The 24360-nt window shown below is 38.6% G+C and overlaps 1 protein-coding gene across 5 annotated transcripts in view; it reads right to left on the reverse strand.

Annotated features, from left to right (window-relative positions):
* The window catches only part of Fibp (acidic fibroblast growth factor intracellular-binding protein), a 79639-nt gene that overhangs the window by 22958 nt on the left and 32321 nt on the right, over positions 1-24360 (reverse strand). The window contains exon 1 of one of the 5 annotated variants that reach the window (XM_083121755.1): positions 13070-13255. The exons of 2 other annotated variants lie outside the window; for them this stretch is intronic. The gene's annotated coding sequence lies outside the window, so the exon portion shown is untranslated. Of the gene's footprint in view, positions 1-13040; positions 13256-24360 lie in introns of those variants that run through there. 2 more of the 5 variants (XM_083121756.1, XM_083121757.1) reach the window with 2 other exon arrangements.

A 24360-nucleotide genomic window follows, 5' to 3' on the forward strand; every position in this document is an offset into this window, starting at 1 on the left:
TTAGCGATTAAATATCCCTTGGCAGGAGCAGCCCGTATCCAAGAGGACAGTAAATGAATGGTAGATCGCAAGCAAAGAATTATATAGGCACTGTACAAATTTCCCAACAAAAAAATTTATCCCGGGTAAACGAAAATGTCTTTATCTGTGCCAGGGATAATTTTATCCACCTAAAAGAAAATGGAACTGAAAGCATATGGTAGGCCTATACCATTTCTTAACTATGTAACAAATACAATGGATGATATTCAATGTGACGTCAGCGGGGAAATCTGTCCAAAACTAATGTGTTCCGACAAGCCATAGCAAATGTGAAGCGAAGCATATGCTGCGTGCATAAAGATGAGCCGATGTTTAACATTTTAAATTGCATTACTGTAGATTTTCAAATGAAGTTTCCGGTAACAGTATGGTATAGTGAAAACACATTTCACTCGTTCATTTCCTAATTATTTACATTTGTACTTACCTGTTATGCATAGCGGAACATTTTTGAACGTGGGATTTTGTTTTTTTAACTGAAAAAAGCATAATTTTTCACATTACAAGTATTTATTGTTCGTTGCTAATTCGCTTTCATTACACACAATATGGCGGGCAAATCTTGACTCACGTTGTCTATCGTCAGCTGACATGCAGTGTTTCCAAACTTGTTAACCAAAAAATGCCGCACAAACTATTCACAGAAGGTTTTTAAGCGAAAATTGATCCACAAACCATTCACGGAAGGTTAGGTTAGGTTAGGTAAACAGAAAATGAAATTGAAAAAACAAAACAGAAAAAAACACAAAAAAAAAAAAACACTCACATGTCATCTTGTAAAACTACTGTGTGGTTGCTACACTAACAGGGGGTTACAGAATCGAATGAACAGAATACTTGATTCACGTAGTCAACGGTAATGGTGACAAGAGCTATCATGCATCGGAGATACATTAATGTCGAAAAATACATGATTTACTGGCCGAATAAGTTGAACGAAGGGAAAAAAATACTTCCTCGAGCTTCCAAAGTCTACAGAAATTCAGTTCCGTAAGTAGTTTCTCCTGTACATTTGAAGAAATGTGTTTTCACTATACCATACTGTTACTGAAGTTTCCTTTTATTTATTTATTTCCTTCAACAGAGACAAGTCTCCAATTACAAAAGGTAATATCAAAATATTACATTTTTATTTACAACTTGTACGTACGCACATATACTCTCTCGCTCCTTCCTCCTTTACACACACACAAACACATTCACAGACAGATAACACATAATATATACGTATACACACATCTTGGTGACAGAACAGGTTTACTGCTTACAACTTACAACAGAAAGTTTCAGATATTTACCCATTTCATCTGAATTACACAAGACAAGTATCACAAACACTGGTACATACAATACAGCATTACAACAAACTTCAATATGACAAATCCAATTCTCATAATAAATACATTATTAAGAGAGATACCCGTTTAACATATTCATAAATTTGGTTCGTGTCATACCGAAATCCAAGTCTACCAAATGATTTGAGATCTTGTTATATTCAACGGTCATGTAGTGGGGAACTTTTATACATTCTGTTCTTGGGATTTTGTATGAGAGTAAACGTCTATTACGTAAATGACCCTGTCTCACATTAAACCATATTCTCTCTAGTATAGAACTACTAACAATATGTCCATTTATTATTTTATACAGAAACATTTGTTGAGAAATTTCACATCTATTTGACAGCCTTACAAAATCAAATTAATTTAACAAATCATTGTATGGTATTTTAAGGATTATCGGTGATATTCGATACTTCTTATAATATAAAAATCTGAGAAATTTCTTCTGTATACGTTCAATCACATTATTCTGGGAGTCACAGGTTGGCGCCCATACGGAACAAACATATTCTAATTTGCTTCTAACTAAACTTTTGTAGAGCATACACAAAGAGCACATACCATTTAAACTTTTAGCATTTCTTATTAGAAATCCAAGATTCCTGAAGGCATTCTGGGTAATGCAAGAAATATGCTCAGTAAAAGTCATATTATGCGTAATAATTACTCCTAGGTCTTTAATGGAATTCACTCATTTTACAAATTCACCGTTAATAACATACTTATCATTTCGCACATTATTTCTTGCTCTGGTAAATATCATGTATGAACATTTCTAAATATTAAACCTGAGATCATTCTCTACACTTCCCCTATGAACCATGTTTATATCAGTCTGTAATTTCCTAGTATCGGTAATATCCCTAATTTCTCTATATATTTTAATATCATCTGTGTACATTAAACACTTTGAAAGTTTGATTGTACCTGGTAAATCATTAATATAAATTGCAAAAGATAGAGGACCCAGATTTGAACCTTGTGGAACCCCAGATTTAACATGATAAACAAAAGACTTCGCTTGTTTATAAGTTACATATTGTTTTCGATTAATAATGTAAGATTTGAAAAGATTTACATATTGTGTTGAAAACCCAAAACTTGCAAGTTTTCTTAGAAGAATATTATGATTAATTCTGTCAAAAGCTTTTGCGAAATCTATATATATTGCATGTACACTAAGTCTCTTATGGAACGCATCATGTATATCCTGGACAAAATTTAACAGATTTGTTTGTGTTGATCTACATGGAAAGAAACCATGTTGATTGTTACTTAAGAAACATTTTACATGATTAAATATGCAATTCTATAGGATGGACTCGAATACTTTGGCCGGTGCACAGACAATTCAAACGGGTCTGTAATTTTCTATTTTTGAACTTTCACCAGATTTTAAGATGGGGCATGCGTTTCATTCCAGATATCAGAGAACGTTTGTGTTTTCATTATTAAGTTATAAATTCTAAGTAGAGGATACATCAATACCTCAGAACATCCTTTCAAAATGTAAGGGGGTGTTTCATCTGGGGCGTTAGATCGTTTTCCTTTTAACTGTTTTGTAGCACTTTCATATTCTTTCTTTCGCACTTACTCCATTATATCATACACATTCGCAATTTTGCCAAAGTGCGTTTGTCTATTATAAATGATTCAGATGTTTCAGGATATACAGACCTAAAATACTTAGTAAAACCATCAGAAATTTATTTTGCAGATTTGAGAGAATTTTGTTCAAAATTCATTGTGCTGTTACAAGAACCATTTGTTAGATATTATGTGAGTTGGCACCTGGCAATATTGTTTACTCTGTTTTCCGGGCAATAGCCTGTGCAGTATTTTGCTTGTTCTATGCTGTGATATATTACTGTCATCCCGCGCAGAAAAAGTATGAAGATTGCCATGTTTTTTACTGTGTTCTGTACATGTTCTTGAGAATATAGTCAAAAGGATATTAGCAGCGAGTCTTTTATTTCTCGATCCAACATTTATTGGCGACCGTGACAGGACCTGTCTTTCTTTCTGTGTTGGACCGGAGAAGAAGTAAGTGCAAATATCGGAAAAATGTCAACGGACATTGATCGTCTCAAGAAAAGCCGTGCAGTGGCTAGGTCAGCTTTTACACGTGTTTCGGAGAAGATTGCAAATGAGTTAGCGATGCAAACTCCGGACAGGAATGTTATTCATGCAAATATCCAGTTGCTTGAAAATAAGGCAAGTGATCTGCATGCGGCTGACATAACTGTTTTTGATTTGATGTTGGAATCGGGTGCTAGTGAAAATGAGTTAGGGAAAGAACAGTCAGTGTCGGATGATTATCAGTGTTTGTTCAACAAGCGACGTATTGAAGTGTCGAACTTTTTGAAGTTGTCGGAAGGAAACTGCTGTCAAGGTGAGTCGTTTTCGGAAGTAAAGAATCGAAGATTCAAGTTACCTAAAATCGAACTGAAGAAGTTTGGAGGGGACTTGAAAGAGTGGTTACATTTTTGGGGACAATTCAAGAAGATCGATGAAGATGATACAATTCCTGCAGAGGACAAGTTTCAGTATTTGATACAAGCAACAATTGAAGGTTCTCGTGCACGCCAGCTTGTGAACAGTTTTCCACCAACAAAAGAAAATTACCCGAAAGTTGTGCAGTCCATGAAATCACGTTTTGGTCGCGATGATATGCTCGTGGAAGTGTACGTGCGTGAACTGCTAAAATTGGTGTTACAAAAGGTGTTGAACCGTCAAGAAAAAATTTGTTTGAGCACTTTGTATGACACACTGGAGTCCCAACTTAGAGCATTAGAATCGATGGGTGTTACCAGCGACAAATATGCAGCAATGCTGTTTCCATTGGTGGAGTCCAGTCTCCCAGAGGATTTGATGCGTGTGTGGCAGAGAAGAACATTGTCTGCTGCTGAGGAAAATAATGAGACAACACCGACCGGAAGAATGCAGTCCTTGATGTCATTCCTGCGATCTGAAGTGGAAGGAGAAGAACGAATCAACCTTGCAGCAGCTGGGTTTGAATTGGATGGTGCAGCAGTGAAAGTTCGGAAGAAAAGGTGTTCTCCACCGCGTCAGCCTATTATCCCCAGTGCGACAGATTTGTTGAGTGTCAGTGGTGGTAGGGAGAAAAGTTGTGTGTTCTGTGGTGGTAAGCACAGTTCATATGATTGCTTTAAAGCCCAGAAAATGTCTCTCTCTGAAAGACAGAAGGTTCTAAAAGATAAAAAGCATTGTTTTGCATGTTTAAAATTTGGTCATTTTTCGAAGAAGTGCAAGGCCAATTTGAAATGTATTGTTTGCAAGAAAAAGCATGTTGTATTGATGTGTCCTAGTATTTCAGACAAAGATAATGATTCTGACCATTATTCTGAAGGCAAAGAATCAAATGTTGAGGTAAACAATACACTGATAAACCAACTTGAAAATCCGCATGTATTCATGCAGACATTGGTAGTAGATTTGAAAGGTAACTACAATAGGAGCAGGAATGTGAGAGTTCTTATTGACACAGGTTCACAAAAATCGTATATATGCAAATCTCTTGTAACAGGTATGGGTTATAACTCCATTGGCAAACAAAGTTTGATACATTCGCTATTTGGTGGTACCATGTCTAGTCCTTGTAATCATAATGTTTATAACGTTAAGGTATGTAGCATTGAGAGAGAATATTCGTGCACATTTGATGTTCTTGATCAAGATACAATATGTGGTGAGATTCCTTATGTAACACCAGGTGTTTGGTTAAATGAGCTAAACAAAAGTCAAATAAGGTTAACAGATACTGGTAAGATGAAAGGTCCAGTTGAAATTCTTATTGGTGCGGATGTTTGTGGTAAATTACTGACTGGCCATGTTGTGAAATTAAAGTGTGGTTTAGTGGCTGTGGAAACTCAGCTGGGATGGACACTTATGGGTAAAGTTCCAGGTGAAAACAGAAAATCAGATACAGCTTTGTTGGTATCGAATTTATATGTTGGTGAAGCCGTAGCTGATCTGTGGGAACTGGATACCATAGGAATCAAGGATCCCATTGCCAAGAAGTCTGCGGAAGAACACACACAGGCTGTCAAAGAACAATTTTTGCAGACACTGACATTCAATGCTGAAGGAAGATATGAAGTACAGTTACCATGGAAGGAAGATTGTTCGCCTCTCCCCACCAATAAAGAACTAGCAGAGAAACGACTTTGGTCAACTACACAGAAGTTGAAACAAGAACATCTGTTGCAGAGTTACGATGAAGTGCTACAAGAATGGTTGTCCGAGGGAGTCATTGAGGTAGTTCCAGAGGGTGAAACAGAGAATTTTGGCCATTACTTACCCCATCGACATGTAGTGAAAGAGAGCAGTAACATGACAAAAATTAGACCAGTGTTTGATGCTTCTGCTAAAGTAAAAGGACAACCGTCTTTGAACCAATGTTTAGAACCTGGACCCAACTTGATTGCTCTTATTGCTGATATTTTACTACATTTTCGGAAAGGAAAAATTGGAGTTATAGCAGATATTAAACGAGCTTTTTTACAAATTGCTGTACACCCTGAAGATAGAGACTACCTGAGATTTCTCTGGTGGCACGATATTAATACTGGAACGGTTCAAGAATTCAGACATACTCGTGTAGTGTTTGGTGTTACGAGCAGTCCATTTCTGTTGGGTGCTGTTATTGAACATCATTTGGATCAAGCATTGCAGAGTTGTCATTTCGGGAAGGAAGACTTAGCTTATACAGAAGATACTATTTTAAAATTACGAGGTTCCTTTTATGTGGACAATTGTGCCACCAGTGTAGACAATCACAAAAATCTCCATAAATTTATAAGAGAATCACGTGCAGTTATGGCTGAAGCAGGTTTTGACCTTAGAGGGTGGGAGTATTCAGTCCCTCAAAGGGTTGATGAGGACATTAGCCCAACTTCAGTGTTAGGACTCAGTTGGAATCCTCAAGCTGATACATTTACAGTTAATTTGGACATTGAAGATGTTGAGCCCAAGACAGTTTCGAAACGTGTGATATTATCTGTAGCACACCGTATATTTGATCCTATAGGTTTTACTTGTCCCGTGACTCTTCTACCAAAATTGTTACTTCAGCAGACTTGGGCAGAGGGGCTCGGATGGGATGAGCAAGTTAGTGAAGAAATAAGAACACAGTTTTTAAACTGGGTACGAGAATTGCCGATGTTGAAAGAGGTAAGGATACCCAGAAGTTTCATGGGCTGGGATTATGAATACAATGAACTTAACTCTATGAGCATTCACGTGTTCTGTGATGCTAGCAAAGTGGCATATGCATCAGCAGTTTTCATGAGGGTTGACACAAGGAGAGGTGTTAGCGTACAATTGATTGAGGCAAAGGCACGAGTGGCTCCAAAGAATAGTACAATTCCTCGGCTAGAATTGCTTGCCGCGATGGTGGGAGCAAGGCTAGCAACCAGGATTCGCGAACATTTGAATTTAAAAGATAACTCCATTATCTTTTGGACTGATTCTTCTACGGTGCTGACTTGGATTCGACGAGAAGGAGTTTGGGGAGTATTTGTTGGGAACAGAGTTAAAGAAATTAGAAAACTGTCTGATCCCAGTGCATGGAAATATGTACCCAGTGAAATGAATCCAGCTGATTTTCCTTCAAGAGGTTGTGATGCAAGGCAGTTGTTGAGATCCTTATGGTGGGAGGGACCTCATTGGTTGAAAGGAGATCCGTGTGAGTGGCCACCGATGGAGTTTCTTATCAACAAGGAGGAAATTGACAGAGAAAGAAGGAACGTGCTACCTTCATCAACGATGCTTAGTATGAAAGCTCAAGAAGCTGAGTCTAGATGGTATTACAGATATTTTTCTAACTATAACCAAGTGATTAGACTCATTGGATGGATCAAAAGATTTTTGTATAATAGTAGAAATTCGAAGAATCATAGATCTGGAGATCTTGGTGTTCGCGAACTTCAGGAAGCAGAAAATGCAGTATTAAGACTAATACAACAAGAAACATTCTGAGCAAAGGATGACAAATCCCTTTCCTCTTTGTGCACATATGAGGGCAAGGACAAGATTATTCGTTTGAAAACCAAAATTATTGCCAGAGAAGATACTGAAAATTTCAGGCTTCCCATAGTTCTTCCAGCACAACATCCAGTCATTAAATTGCTGATAATGTATTGGCACAAGAAAGCATGTCATGCAGGTGTAAACATATTACTAAGTATTTTAAGAGAGAACTTCTGGATCCTTCGTGGTAGAAGAACCGTACGTTCAGTGCTCTCGAAATGTGTTACTTGCAGGAGACATGCAGCCAAACCAATCCAAGCTCTTCCAGCACCATTGCCAGCTGATCGAGTTAGAGATGCTAATGTATTTGAAGTAACAGGTGTGGACTTTGCAGGACCTGTTTATCTTAAAGATGGCAAAAAGGCATGGATATGCCTTTTTACATGTGCAGTATATAGAGCCATTCACTTAGAGTTAGTTACTTCTCTATCAACTGGGATTTTTATCCAGGCTTTTAGACGATTCGTGTCAAGGAGAGGCAGACCCTCTGTAATCTACAGTGATAATGGTACCAATTTCAGAGGAACTGAGAATGCATTTATGACACTCGATTGGAAGAAAGTTGAAGAATATTCCACAGCTCAGCGAATCCAGTGGAAGTTCATTCCACCCAGTGCAGCCTGGTGGGGTGGTTTTTGGGAGAGATTGGTTCGTGTCCTGAAGGGTCTGTTGAAAAGAACACTCGGAAAATCAGTTTTGTACTACGAAGAAATGACAACAATCCTCTGTGACTGTGAAGCCATAATTAATTCACGTCCACTTACCTACATGTATGAAAGTGAGACAGAATTAGTTCCTCTAACACCTGCTATGTTTTTACAAGAAATCAGGGAGACGGGTGTACCTGATTGTGACCATGTGGATTCTTCAATGCTCAACAATCGTCTCCGTTACTGTCAGAAGTTGAGACAAGATATCAGGCATCGTTTCAGGAATGAGTATCTTGGACAGTTAACGCAAAAGGCCATAAACAGAGCATGTGGGTCTGTCAGGGTAGGAGATATTGTGTTGATTGGTTTTGACAATATGAAAAGATATAATTGGCCATTGGGTTGTGTAACTGAGATTCTTCCAGGTAAGGATCAAGTGACAAGATTGGTACGTCTGAAAACTTGCCATGGTGAATTACTTCGTCCTGTACAGAGACTGTATCCATTGGAGGTGACTGCAGTGGAGGGTGAAGCAATGAAGAGTTCATTACCTAAACCACAAACCAAAAAGAAACATCAGAAAGACATTCTCCCTCCCACTGAAACCAAACCTTGTACCACACGTAGTGGGAGAGAGATAAAATTACCTAAGAAACTATTATTGTTTGATATGCCAACTCAGGTGGGAGGATGTTAGATATTATGTGAGTTGGCACCTGGCAATATTGTTTACTCTGTTTTCCGGGCAATAGCCTGTGCAGTATTTTGCTTGTTCTATGCTGTGATATATTACTGTCATTCCGCGCAGAAAAAGTATGAAGATTGCCATGTTTTTTACTGTGTTCTGTACATGTTCTTGAGAATATAGTCAAAAGGATATTAGCAGCGAGTCTATTTTTGAACTTTCACCAGATTTTAAGATGGGGCATGCGTTTCATTCCAGATATCAGAGAACGTTTGTGTTTTCATTATTAAGTTATAAATTCTAAGTAGAGGATACATCAATACCTCAGAACATCCTTTCAAAATGTAAGGGGGTGTTTCATCTGGGCCGTTAGATCGTTTTCCTTTTAACTGTTTTGTAGCACTTTCATATTCTTTCTTTCGCACTTACTCCATTATATCATACACATTCGCAATTTTGCCAAAGTGCGTTTGTCTATTATAAATGATTCAGATGTTTCAGGATATACAGACCTAAAATACTTAGTAAAACCATCAGAAATTTATTTTGCAGATTTGAGAGAATTTTGTTCAAAATTCATTGTGCTGTTACAAGAACCATTATTATTTTTCTTATTTCTAATAAAACTCCAAAACTCTTTAGTATTTCATTTCAAAGTGCTTTCCAATTCCTTTATGTAGTTGTAATGGGCATACTTATCATTATTTTTACCTGCTTTCTAGTTTGCCGGAACAATGTCTTATATTCTATTCTAAAATTTATATTGGTAAAAATTTACTATTCCCTGAACACCTGTAACTTCTTCATTTCGTCACTTTTAACATTCATACTTACCTATCTGCTTCGTGGAACATTCTTTAAGCTGTATTCACGTTTTTTTTGATGGAAGTAATGTCAATTTTTCACATTACCGAGTACTTCTTTACGTGCGTTGTCTCGCTTGCGTATGACACAGTATGTCGCGTACACGTTTTTACATAATCGCGCGTCGTGCTGGTGTTTTGTGGATTTTCATTCGGTATCCAGTGTTTCCAACCTTCGTAGCCCAAAAAGTACTCATGAAGAAAGCTGATGTAACTTTTTTTTTTTTTTTTTACTTCTTCGCATTGTTTTACGAACAAAATTTTAACTATGCTTGCCTAACCTAACCTAACCTTGCCAGAAATGGTTCGTGGGGTTATCAGTCAATGGTTTGTGGGGTTCCAGGTATGAATTTCACCACGCATCCACAACACATCATGTTTGTATTTTTGGTTGGAAACACAGAAGGTTGGAAACACTGCATCCCAATTAACATCAACAAAACACAAGCACGACGCGTGATGATCTACGAAGGTATATGCGCCAAAGGCTATTGTCCATCGGAGAATTAATTTTCAACAAAAAACATGAATTTTCGCTATGATACATTCCCACATGACAGAAAATACCTTCCAGATGTTAGACAATGCTACAGGAACTTGTTACCGTAAGTAGTTTCTTATGTAAAAATGAAGAAATCTGGTCGGGGAATAGGAAATTAGTACCTTTATATTTTTTCTGTAATACTCTTTTAACTTTATCAATTTAATGATATCATTATTAAACCAACATGGGTATTTATTTTTTGTTTTAGTCTTCTTTTTGAGACTGTGGCAAGAAATACTTAATGAACTCTATTAATGTCTTGTGTGTATGCCACTGTTTATGTATTAATTGTGAGAGAACATCATACCTTTATACAGTTTCGTAAGTGGTTAAGATGGTGTGATTTTTCCAATCCAGGGTGAAATATGAATCGTATTTCAAAGGCAAGCACTGTGTTTATGGCTAGTGTTATATGATTTTTATGCTACTCTTTACACCTGCATGTTTTTCAACGCTTGTGGTTGCTGTACGATCTCTAATAATGTTCACAAAAGAAAATTTAAAACAAAATGAAATGGTGCTTATCAATCAGCGGATGCGTTCACAGTATGCATATATTTGTATATACTTTTCAGCATATCTTCTATGCCTGTCTTAATACACATACGAAAAGTGACAAAGAATGTTACAGCCTTAAAAAACGAAAAGTGACAAAGATATGTTACGGCCTTAAAAAATATAGTACACAATTTTGTACTTTGGAACATTTTTATAAATATCATTTTCACTTTTGGTAAAAATGTGATAGCCGGAAAATGGATTTCTTCAAATTTACAGGGGAAAGTACTTACGGAATTGGTTTCTGTGTAATTTTGGAAGGTCATAGAAGTGTTTTCTCGCATTTTTCAATGTATTACCTGGTAATGTAATACCTGGTAAGTGTTTCCAAACAGTTTTTTTTTTACTATATTGCCCAACCTAAAGCAACCTAACCTAACCTTACTGTGATGGTGCGTGGGGCTATTGTGAATGGTTTTCGGGGCTATGCGGGAATTTTTCTGTTAAGAAGGTTGAAACACTGCTTTGCCATTTGAAACACAATGCTAGTCAAGATTTGCCCGTCATTGGTAACCTGGTAAGACTCTACTTTATGTCCTTTTCCTAAGGAATACCTGTCATATATCGTTGGAAAGCTTATTGTACAAGGAATTCAACAACGTTAATCCCAAAGCGAGAAAAAATTACCTGGAGGAGGAAATCGATAAAAACCAATGTTGTCCGGATATGCGTAATTGAACGTACTGAGGAAATTTTTCGATGATGAAGCACATATTTAGGGGTGAAATGAGTGCTAATGGAACCTAACCTAACAGGCCTAATCTAACCTTGTAGGCATACCTCGTCCCCATGAATGATTCGTGGAGCTAACAGAACGCAGAACACAAATGAGCAAAGCACACGCATTCACAACACGGACACAAAGACGAGCCTGTAGTGTTGTTAACTCCCATCAGTTACCACCAAAAGGCAATAAGGACATAAAGTAGAGTCTGAGTTTCTTTAGCATTCTGGACGTTCTTGGAGGTATTTTCTTTCACGGGAAACTAAAAACTTCGTATTTGAATGCTGCCGAACAAGAATTAATCACTTTTTACGTAAGAAACTTGCATTGCCTGCCATATTATGCTGTTGTTTCCATTGTGTGCGTGCAGATGGCGAGAGCGTCGAAAGTCACACGGTCTCATCAGTGTTTCCAAACGTGCATTTTTTTTACGAGAATTTTGTTTTCTTTTTAACTATGCTTACCTAACCTAACCCAACCTTGCCAGAAATGGTTTTTGGGGCTATCCGGCAATGGTTTGTGGGGCTATCGTGAATGGTTTTTGGGGCTATCCGTCAGTGGTTTGTGATGACATAATGAACACAAAAGTAGGTATTTTTTGGTTAAGAAGGTTGAAACACTGCATATCCCACTCCAAACCGACAAAACACATGATCCATGACAAGTGCATCCCATATTGTCTGTTACCCAAGCGGAACAAGGAAGACTAATAATCATTCGTAATATGAAAAGTTGACACTATTTTATGGAAAAAGGCACAATTTCACCTTAAAGAATGTTCCGCAATGCAGAAAAGGTAAGTACCAGTGGTAAAATTAAGGAAATAAATAAGTTAAAAGTGTCCGCATATTTGGTTTTGGGGGCTACCCGTGGATGGTTTGTGGGAAATAAGGAACAACAGTTGGGAAATAAGGAACAACAGTAAGTACTCGTTAATGTAAGAAATATACATTATTTTCGTTAGAAATTCATTATTTCACCTTAGGAAATGTTCCGCAATGCAGAATAGTACGTTAGCAAAAAGTGCGAAATATATGATTTATAGGTGTTTCCCTTATTCTATAATAGTACCGAAATTTCATTAAAAAAAAGCGAAATCCCTTGTTAAGCAATCTTTCGCAATGCAGAATAGGTAAGTACGAATGTCAACAATTACAGAATAAACGAGTTACAGACATTTCCCGGCTTTGATAGTTTTACCTCACTTTTTTAAAAAATAATAATTTTAATCTACCTCCACCGGGAATCGAATTTTCGACCCTTCGATTACAAGCTGAAAGCAATAGCTACTGCACTATCGGATAGGGCCGATTGGTCTATTCTTCTTGTGATTGATTCCATGAGAAACAGGCTCCATGGTCCTGTATTTTATTCGTATGTTAAGTAGCTTTATGCAACATTGTTTTGTAGCAAATTGCATTTTTTTTTAGATACTCTGGTCATTGTTATAAGTCTTAGCAAAATATGAAAGTCTACATTCGGCACATAATCGTTATAGTTGTACCTTGAATGAAACATGCAAAATAATGATTGTACATCATAATAAGACTGCACTAACAATTTATATAAAAACCTACACCTACGGAATGATCTCTCTCATCCTTACTCTTTAAAATTTATTACTTTCTGTAGTTACAGACGATATATTTCCATCTTGCTACAGTTTTTATGACTAATATCCATTTTGCCTTGCATCCAAGCAAATAATGTAATATCAAGATTATGAATCAAAAATTTAAAAACTCTCCAGCTCCACCATCACGATCAACATTTGCTGTACAGATGACGTGAAATTAGTTTCATGTTAACGAGCAGAAGGATGAATAAAATTTTTGTTGTAAATCGTAAGTACACAACTAAATTTTGCACAAATAAATATAAATGATGTGTGCTATATATGCATAGCGTCCATTAATATTTATGTATTTACAATTTGGAAGATTTTCACAACTTTCTACTGAAATGATACAGGTGTATGAAAAACGATGGATTAGAATTTTCTATATCAATGGTGCGAAATAATCAGCAAAATTTGACATTAATGAGCAATTCTATATTACATAAACATGACATGACGAAGAAACCAAAAAGTGTGATCCGAAAGTCGCACGAGTTTAAACGCGTTAAGTTATGGTAACTGGCCGTCGGCCAGGAGTCTGATTGGGGTCTGCGGGATCCCGAAAATTCGAGGCAGGGATCGGGAAAAAAATTCCCGACTTCGGGAAATGACTTCCCAACTTTTGGGGATTCCGAGCAGTCGGGAAATGTCGAACGGTCATTTTAAAAAGTCGTTAATTCTCGACGGTTTCTGCATTGTAAATTTCTGGAACTTAGTGGAAATAGTTAGTTTTATTCCAGAAATGCAAAAACAATCACTTAAAGTGAAAATGACGTGTAGAATTCGAGATTTCCAGAGCTTCGGGAAATTTCGAACATTACCCGTCCCGAAAATTTCCCGACTTTGTCGGGATATTGCGAATTTTTCCCGTCCCGAATGTCTGGTTTTAAAAAATTTCCCGTCCCGACCAAAAAATTCTTGTCCCGCACACCCCTAGTTTCGACCACAGACTTATCCAAGAAGATTATTATGCCTTGTAGAGAAAACTTATTCATGTATCTTATCTTCAATTTTATTAGGTGACTTGATTGACTCTAGATCAAACCAGTATGCATAGTCAGATATTTAAAGCCCAACTTGCCATATGTACAAGGGCATGCCAATAGTGAGCTTAGATGGAGACTATCTAGGATAAGGAGGGCGATATGTAACGAGCAGTTTTTGCGAGTTACGTAATAGGGAGTTGCTTCTACAAGGAGATAAGAAAACAGACCACTTGTCTCATTCTCAACACTTGTGATTCAGCCAAGGCTCTTCCCTCCCCCCCTTCCCCCATACTACCAAGGGCAAGGTTTCTGACAAGGTACAGGAAGTTGGGTGGCTTAGCGTCAACAAGGCCAGAACCTTGGCCGTGGAATAGTATAGGAGGAGGGATAGGCCTTGGCTGAATCACACGTGTTGAGGATGATACAAGTGTGTGTGTGACGCATGTCCCCACTTTCTGGTCTGCTTTCTATCTCCTTGTAGAGGCAACAACGCCCTATTATGTAACTCGCAAAAACTGCTCGTTACAATGGCTTCAAACTGCACTAGTTCGGAAAATGGATTGTAATTTTAACAGAGAGCGATATGAAGCAACATGCAGAAGATGAGTGTGCCTTAACTGTTCTTACAACGTGATTAAAATGATTAACAATGCCCGCAGTAGAGATTATTTCTGCCAGAAGGATAGGGGAGGTAGGGGGAAATCGGATCACTTTTTTAAAAAAAACTCTATTTATTGAATATCAGTGCCTTTATTACAATTGAAATTATATGCATAAAAACAAGCAAACCTTCAGCTACTAGACAAATGTATAAATTACTTTCAATTCTTATTATTTGCTGAGATATTGTAACTTTAGTGCACGTAGTGCACTGATCCGATCTACCTCACCTCTGCGGGGTGAATCGGATCGGCGGTGGGGTAAATCGAATCACACAGACAAATACCACAAATAAACTGCTTTTTACCAAAGGCGTTTACACAGCGTTCATGGAACCACCCTTTGCAAGTCTGGCACTGTATCCAATCACCAGCCTGGTGATTTTTTTTTTGTCGAAAGACTGTAGAATCCACACCTCCACGCTTCGTTCTTCTCACTTCTCGATGCGAGTTTTCCAGCTTGTTTAACCTGTCTCTTATCCTTCTCATTCTTCCTCTTATCCCCATGGTTGACGTAAGGATAATTTTCACCTGATGTCAGACGAAGTGAAGAAATAGATTTTCGTGAATTTTTCTTCTGAAAGTTCGAAACATTTTCTCGTGTCATACCATTCATTCTTGCACGACAAAGACCTTCGGCTTTCCGAATAGAAAGTTCCGGGTGTCTTTTCATAAATCCCTGAAACCAATCAATGCCGCCCATTTCGGATTCCTCGTTGAAATTGTTTGGAATCTCTCGCTCAGTCACATACTTATAGGCATACTCACGTACGCTCCTCGGTGTCAAACCAAATCTCCTTTTGAGGTAGACTAGACGCACAACTAGAGCTGCTTCAATGTCTGGAGGTATCACTGGTTAACGTCCAACATTATGCACTGGAACATTTTCAGGCGCTGAAGTTCTTCTTTGAAGGGTTGTAAATGGGACACCAAACATGTTTGAGGCTTTCCCTATTGAATATTGCCCTTGTCTAACAGCAGTGACAGCTTCTTCCATAGCTACAACCGACCAGGAAGTATAATGACCATGAGCAGATTTCCGAATGTAGTTACGATGCATCTGAAACATAACAAAACGTTGCTATAGCCTACATTAAAGCATGCGTACACATTTGTGCTACAAATTAGGCTGCTGATGATCATAGATAGACAGGCTGATTTATTAAAATATAAATATAGCCTACCGGATCCCTCTAGTTATTTCAAAACAATCACCTCCAGTTATTTCAAAACAATCAAACAGAAATGAGAATTCGAATGATCCGATTTACCCTGAACTACACCTTATTAAAAACCTATTTTTTTTGGCACTGATTTCTGTGTTTTGTTTAAAATTATCACAATATCTGGTGAGGCATGCTTAATTCAATGAAATATTACAATTGAAAATAAAATTTACTTAACAAGCAATGAATAGAAGCTTATTCCACGACAATGAAAACTTACATCGACTGCTTTTATGTCCGCACAAAAATGCACAACTTGAAACAATGTAGTCTGGAACTCTTCTGGCGCCAAACAAACAATGGGTTCTGGCAGTTCTCGTTTCTTCTGAGAGGTGGCAGCACAATGCACACCGCAATGACGCAATGACGCAAAACTTTATTTCTTGTGTCTGCAAAACTGAGTTCTTTTCAGCCGATCCGATTTCCCCCTACCTACTCTATGCCTTCTTCTGGACGCCATGCTCTAAACATAACGCTACGCCTGCGCTTTCGTCTAGAGCGTCCCATAAATCTGGAAAATAACGGGTTTCTCCAGATTCACGATTCTAGTTATCTTCGTTGAATTCGTTCGTTTCGTTAAGACTTTTGGAACGACTTTCGTTAAGACTTTCCGTATCACGTATCTGCCTCAAAGTTTGTATCATGATCGGCGTCATGTGGAAAGAATTGTGTTTTCTATCTATTAACTGACTTTCTAGCCTTCTTACGCCCGAAGTGTATGGCTGCGCAGCAACACAGGCCTTCCATCTGTCCCTATCCTGGGCAGGGGCGTAACGAGACTCCAAATAAAAAGAAGTTTTGAAGACATGAAAAAGGCTCTCTTTAAGAGGATACATGTGTTGGATTAAGTGTTTTGAGATTTGGGTTCTGCTTATTTCTTGAAGATTTTAACTCTTACCATCTCAGAATAGAATACTGTTACCAAAAAAAAATATAGACATTCTGAACTGTTATAAAAATATAGAGCTCTTTTCCCGTTGGTTACCTTCTACAATTAAATTATCACTAACGTAATTTTGAGATGAAAGTTGTTGGGTTCTTTTTTGTACAGTCAACGGCAACGCTATTTTCACTACTTTCTTATTCTACACCCTGTGTTGTTTTAAGGAATGAAACTATGTTGGTTCGAAACAGGAGGCATTGTTCTCTGCATATTGAAGTCTTTATTTCAATTCATTGTCATCACATTGTGTAATTCAGATCGAATGAAAATGGTGGTCGACAATGGACATTTCCACTCAATTTTAGAAACTACACCCTGGAAAAATGACCCCTGCAACTTCTCGCGTTTCTCTGTGGCCAGTTTAAGGCAAAAAGGAGACTTCCAAAGTTGCGAGGCTAGCGTTGCGCTGAAAACACGCCCCTCCATGTTAATACGTCACGACTTAGAGGGAGTTTGTTTGTCGTCTGCTTCGAGCGTCCAGTTTACTGTGGGTAGACCACGGTGAGCGAACATGTGCAGCAGTTTTACAAATCTGTACAGATTTAAATAATGGAAGAAGGAGCGATAGTGGAAAGGAAAGCTATGCTTTGTAATGATCATTCTTCCATGAAATATCCCTGCTGCTCACGTGCAAGATAAATGAAAGGGTTCTGCTGCGTGCGTGTTCTCAGGTCATGCGAAAAATATTGCTTGTAAAATTGATTGCTGACCAAACTTTCAAAAATATATATATTTTATACTTATATTTATCGAAATTTACCGTAACCTATGTAGTGCAAAATAAGAATTTTCACATTCTTCACTTTATTTATAAAGCCTATATTACTTTATGTTCCATAAAGCAATTTCAGTTTGTGTTTTATTTCTGTTGCGCAAGTTATGATGAAATATTATTGGGCAAATAAGAGAAAATACACTAAGAAGATTACATCAGTTGCACAGTACATATTAATACTTAGTTTATGTATAATTAGTACAAGGAAATGATGTGTATAACCAAGGGCTTATTTAAGGGGGGGGGGGGTTCAACGGGTCCATCCCCCTTTGGTTCAGTAAAATGAAGTTCCGACACCGTCATTTGCGACACTGAGGCAAAATCTGTTTTTTATCCCTTCATAAGCGACACTGCTTGGATTTTCCCCTACGATTTCTAATTTGTTTATCAGAATTAGCGACATTTGCGTACGTGCAGCAGCAATAGCGTCTATGAAGAAAGTATTTCCCGAGCCTCAGATCAGTGGTTGTAATTATCACTTTTACTAATGTTTGTGGCGAAAGGTGCAGGAGTTGGGACTGACAACGATTCCAAAACAGATCCAGACGTGCGGCTGTGTATAAGAATGTGTTCAGCTCTGGCTTACCTTCGTGTGGCTGACTTCGATGATGGATGGCTGTGTATGATGGAAGATGCGCCAATTCACGACATATTGAGAAAATGTTTGGATTATTCCGTTGAACAGTGGATGAACAACTCTGTTTTCGACATTTCCATGTGAAACTTCTCCCAACAGCGGCACAGGACTAACAATGCAGTCGAGGGATGGAACCATACAGTTAATGTATTGACGGAAAAGTCAAGTCCTAACGTGTACCAATTAGTGAAGACTTGAAGATTAGAAGCTGTGTACAACGACTACTTATGTGAGAGGAGGGCCTTGAATCTTAAAGGGAAACGTACACGTCGTCAGTTTATTACATTAGATGAGAGAATACAAAGAGCGTTTGCAGACTATGAAATGCATAGAGATCTTAAGCGCTTTTTGAGGAGAATGGCGTACGTTCAGAAATTAGAATGAAAATAGTAACATGCTGGTTCAACTACAAGAGAAACGACGCATTCTACATTTCTACATTGACAAGGGATTGCAGTCTGATCCTATACTGACAAGGGATCTAAAAAATCCGTCATTGACAAAGGATAAATACATCCAGCTGGTGGGCAGAAACATAGAACTTAACTTTGAGAGGGGTATAATCGAATGTTTTCCATCCGATAAAAATGGCATTCAGGACTAGTTTGCTATATAGTTCCTACATTTAAGAAATCATAACCTCAGGTCCCAGGAATTTAACAAAAAATACCCTTAACTTGTAATTGTTAATAAACCTGAAAATTTGGCCCACCGTGTATGTTTCAGGTCGCGACGGCATTGAAAACTAAGGTAACTGAGTGGGACATTCCGCGTTGCAATTTTACACAACCAGACTTCCGTGCAAGCTAAGAATGTTTCATGTGCACTTCATGCAATTATATAAAAGCATAAAAGGGCAACCAATTTGACTACAAAATAAGAGACTAACATGCTTTATACGTATCTTAATTTCTTAGGAAAATCTGCATTGAATTAAATCTGATCTACTAAAAAAACAAAAATATTGAGCCCTCGGTTTACGCGCTTGTAAAATTGCACTCCGTGGGAGGAAAAAAAGTCAAATATACCTCATTGGAAAGCTTCAAGTATCTACTTTTTAATAAGTGTTATCTTTGTTTTCTTACTACAGAGCATTCCCTGACACTCGCTACGAGACTAGGCGGCAAGCTGCCCGGCGTCAGCGATTGTCTTTCCCGGTGGACGGGGTCCGCGACAGTCGCACGCTACAGTCAGTTTTCTTCGCTCTCCCTGTCTTCGCTCTCTTTCCCTTTCTGTTGACGTTGCAGACTGACGCCAGTATAATCCTCCCTCGGAAGTTGTGTTGTGTCGTGTCCGTGTGTTGAAGATTGTGGCTTAATATGGCACCACAAAAGTTTACATTACAACAAAGGATTTATCTTGTCGAGTGTTACTTCGGAAAGAGGAATTGTGGAGAAGTGCAACGACGTTTTGGAACGAAATTTCATGGTGTTCCCGTTCGACATAGGAACACTATATTAAACCTTGTAAAAAAGTTTAGAGTAACAGGGTCAGTTCTGAATGAAAGTGGAAAGAAAAACCAACGTATACTTACTAAGGAAAAACTTGATGAGATAGGACAAAGGTTAGAACAGTCTCCTCGGAAATCTATCCGCCGCCTCTCGTTCAGATTAGCCTATGTGCATGTAATACAAATCCAATAGTATCTCGGCGGACGCCGGTGGTGTTGGACGTGCTGATATCGTTCTCTGGTAGTGCGTTCCCCGAGTGCAGCTAGTGAGTCAACTACGTCTGAAAAAATTGGACTTGTAAAAGAAGCGACAAAATCGGTTAACAGTAAGTACTATAGTGACAAGTAAGAATAACGAAATGAATAGACTAAACACGATAAAGATAAGCTTTCCGGTGAATGCTCCAAAACCGAAGGCAACAGATATACATGAGTTCATTCACGGGCAATTCAGTCTGCATGTTGACGAATTGATGGGAATACAACTCACGACAATTACGCGTTGTGTGTATATTAAATTTGTGAGAGAAGCGACAATGAGAAAACTATTAGAACAACATTGGCCTGACATGGAGTTTCGTTACGCTGATGGCTGATATGATCCATATTTTTATGTGACGTCATCAGTAGAAAATGTGTCACTAATATATTTATTTTGTGAAATAAAAGCGTAACTTCCTTGTTATTCTATGTAATATTGCGCCTTATTAGTAATGTATAACTTTTGTTTATTGTTTATTGTATTTTATGCTCTATTATGAGTAGTTTAATGTATCTTCATGTTTGCGAGAGTGCACTATGTGAATTTGTATTTCTAAACATGTGTAGATGTCAGTTTTGTCAATAGTATCCCTTTGTAGATAGTGAATGATTCATCTGTACTTTAATCTGTGTTCTCGAAAATAGTATAAAAGCGAGGATATCGCGTAAGAAATATCACACTTTCGCCACGGATCGTCGAAGCTTTTAAACTTAAAAAGAACTCCTTGGTGTTGTGCATACATCCTGGTATGGTAGTTCGGGGCGCGAGCTAGGCCTATGTGAACATAGGTACGCCGATAACCATGCGTTGATGATATGCACAATACTGCAACCATTCTACGTTAAATAATAAAGCTAGCCTAAAGATTAATTTGGAAATAAAAGGGTAAAGAGCAAATATTGGCTCAGTTATCATTGCATATCTCTTGGTGTGGTAGTTCGGGGCGCAAGCTAGGTCTATGTGATCATAGGCTTGCCGATAGCCACGCATTGAGTTTATGCGTTTTAGTTGAGTCAATTCATCGACAAAGCGAAATCCTCGCTTTCATCTCAAGTATATTTGCATTATAATTGCAATGAATAAAGAATAAAACCTTTCAGTTTATATATACTGCAATAATGTGATTTTATTTCTCTGTGCTGTGAATATTGTCTTTGCCTAACACTATCCCTGTACCTGAGAGGAGTCTGTGTACTTCACCGAGTCTCATCGTTCACCGCTGAGTATTATTAAGTTAATATTGATAGTATAATAATACGACGCGTACATACATAAGTCAGCTTAGAACGTGTCAAGTGGCAGCTCAACGTGTTGGCTCGATTTTGTAGTGTACAAGGGCAAGACAATTGTTTAAAGTTGAGATTAATTGTGCAAGAGCACTGAACTTTCATATTTATAGAAAAGCACAGAGTTATTTCGTTTCGAAATGGAAAAGAAACATTTGCGTAGCGCAAATAAAAATCTTACTTCGAGTTCAGGACTTAATGTTCCCGATTGTTGTCGGGACATTGATAAAGATAAACCCACATTTGTGTGCAAGAAATGTACAAAGCTTCTACATTATGAATGTTGTGGCTTAGATGTTCGATCTGAAAGCCACGAAGCTACCGATTTCGTTTGTAAAGAATGTGAATCATTGTCTACAACTATTACATCTGATCCATTAAATATGTTTGAAGCTTTAAAATCCATGATTGAAGGAATTAGCAAGCAGCAAGTAGAAAGTATGGAAAAATTACAGACTGATATTAAACAGCAAGCTGATTCCATTAATAACTTGAAGGCTGATATTAGCAAAGATATTAGCAAACAGTCTGAAACACTGCAGGCTGATATTAAACAGCAAGCTGATTCCATTACCAGCTTGAAAGTTGATATGTGTAAACAGTCTGAAGCACTGAAAGCTGATATCTGCAAACAGTCTGAAACCTTACAGGCTGATATTAAACAACAAGCTGATTCCATTACCAGCTTGAAAGCTGATATCTGTAGACAATCTGACATATTAAAGGAAGATATCCTCAGACAATGTGCGTTGCTAAAGGATGATATCGGTAAGCAGCACGATGAATCTATAAAAGTATTAAGAGCTGAAATAGGCGAGATGGCCTGTGAGATTCAACAACTGAAGTCTGAGAATGAGGAAACTAGGGCGCGATTCTCTGAAGTAATCCGGCAGGCTAGAGAAATAGACTTTGATGACTTCCGGCGTAGCTTGGCGGCCGATGTAAATAAAGCCACGGAAAGTGTTCGCATCGATGTAGAGGATATAAATTCGAGATTCACTGCGGAGTGCAATAAGATTATTGAAAAACAGCTAACAATGGAACAGATATTGACCGAGGCCGAGACTGACAAAATACGATTCCGATCTGAGGTTCAAGAAAATATTGGTCAGATTTCCGTTGTTGTATCTCAGAGAAGCAAGGATGTTGAGGAAATAAAGACTCAAGTAGAACAGCTTACGAATCAGTTAGAGACCATGCACGTCACCCGGCAAACAGAAACAGAAACTGGATCTCGAACAGCTGGTCATCCGTCTGCGGTTGCTGAGAGTGCAGCGTTGCCAACCATGAACCTTGAACTAAATGAAGCGATGGACAGAGCCGGTGGAGAGAGAACTAGGGAAGACAAACAAGTTTGTCGCCCACGAGTTACTGCTGGTTCAAGAGCTAATGAAGTGGCGTCTGCTGTTCCACCTACCATTAGTCTTTCGGACGATGACCGAGGTTACAGAGAGCGTGAATCTCGCAGTGCACAGTATCGTCATTATGAAGAAGGGGCAAAGAGGAAACGTCTAGAAAGGAAGAAAGATCGCAGTTCCTCCTCTTCCAGCACCACCTCTGACTCTCAGTATCAAGCAAAAATCAGGAAGCGAACACGAAGGCATGGAAATTCAAGGAGCGGGCCAGATGAGTCGCCGCCATCAGCAATGACTGGAACTCCATGGATGGCAGACCTTAATTCCTTGTCGAAGTTCAAGGGAGACCTGGAAGCCCAGAATGCTGAGCAATACTTAAAATAACTTAATATCAATTTTGATTTAATGCAGATTCCATACGAATACCGATTGGAAATTATTCCTCGGCTTTTCAAGGGCCAGGCTGAGCATTGGTTTCGAGCAAACCAGTTAGAGTTCAAGTCCTATTCTGATTTCTGCCGTCGTTTTCGCAAACAATATGCTTCAGAAGAGGCCAAAGAGAGGCAGCTGACAGCAGTGATATCTCGCCGATACTTAAAGCAGTCCGGTATGAGCATGGAGGAATATGCCTGGTCTATTTACTCAGCCTACCGCAATCTGTCTACCCGTTACATAGAACCTGAGATTGTGAATTTAATCATCTCCCAACTTCCATATAGAGCTCGCAGTCTGAGTCTAGCTAATTCTCCTCAAACTGTACGCCAGCTAGCCGACTTTCTGAAAAGATTTGAGGTGCTTGAAGAGCAGGATAGTTGGAAGCCTGTGTGGAATAGGGAAGGTGCAGGCCAGGGAAATGCTCCCAGACAAAATAGAATTTGAAACCAACAACCCAGAGTCAGACAAGTTATGCAGAACCAGAGGAATGGATATTCCAATTACAACAGACGACGTAATCCTCCTAGAAGGGATGGCAGGAACAACTACGCACGTGGGCCGCGTCGTTCCAGATCTGATCCAGAAGACCATTCCCGTGACTCCTCACGTAACGCCTCTGAACCCAGTAACTTCAGAGCGACGGCGCCTCCGTTTGAACCTTCTGCTTCACGTTTGACGAACGAGCAACGTCAAAGCGTCGACATAACAAGAGACTTTTGTTGGGCACCCTCGACTAGTGCTAATCCGATTGGTATGCAGTCGGATTTAGCCAGTCGCCCAACGTGAATTCTTCGTTCCCGATCACGGTTGGGCTAAAATCTTGGACTTCTCTGGGAACAGATGACAGCGTTATAAATAGTGAAGACAATCATCTTTTTGTTGTGCTAACTCTCAATGAAGGAGAACAAAGTTTAGATAGAGCACTACAACAGGCAGTTAGAAAGGAAAATTTGCCCAGGGCTTAATTAAAGCAACTGTAACAGGCGTCGATTTTATTTGTGTTCTGGACACTGGAAGCGAATGTAATCTCATGAGCTACGCCATTTGGAAGAAGATTAAAGAGAAGCTGCCGTCATTGCAGTTACAACCATGTCCAGATGTTAGGCTGACTGATTTCACTGGGAGAAACAAAACTAGAGTTGTGGGATGTAGACAAGTATATATAGAGATTGCTGGAAGAAATTTATTGGAGGATATGTTTGTCTTGAAAGGTCTCGAAGCTGACTTTATTTTGGGCTACCCATTCCTCAGGAAATATGAAGCAG

Source organism: Lepisma saccharinum, chromosome 4 (assembly GCF_977018435.1).
Source record: "Lepisma saccharinum chromosome 4, izLepSacc3.1, whole genome shotgun sequence".
NCBI classification, from domain to species: domain Eukaryota; kingdom Metazoa; phylum Arthropoda; class Insecta; order Zygentoma; family Lepismatidae; genus Lepisma; species Lepisma saccharinum.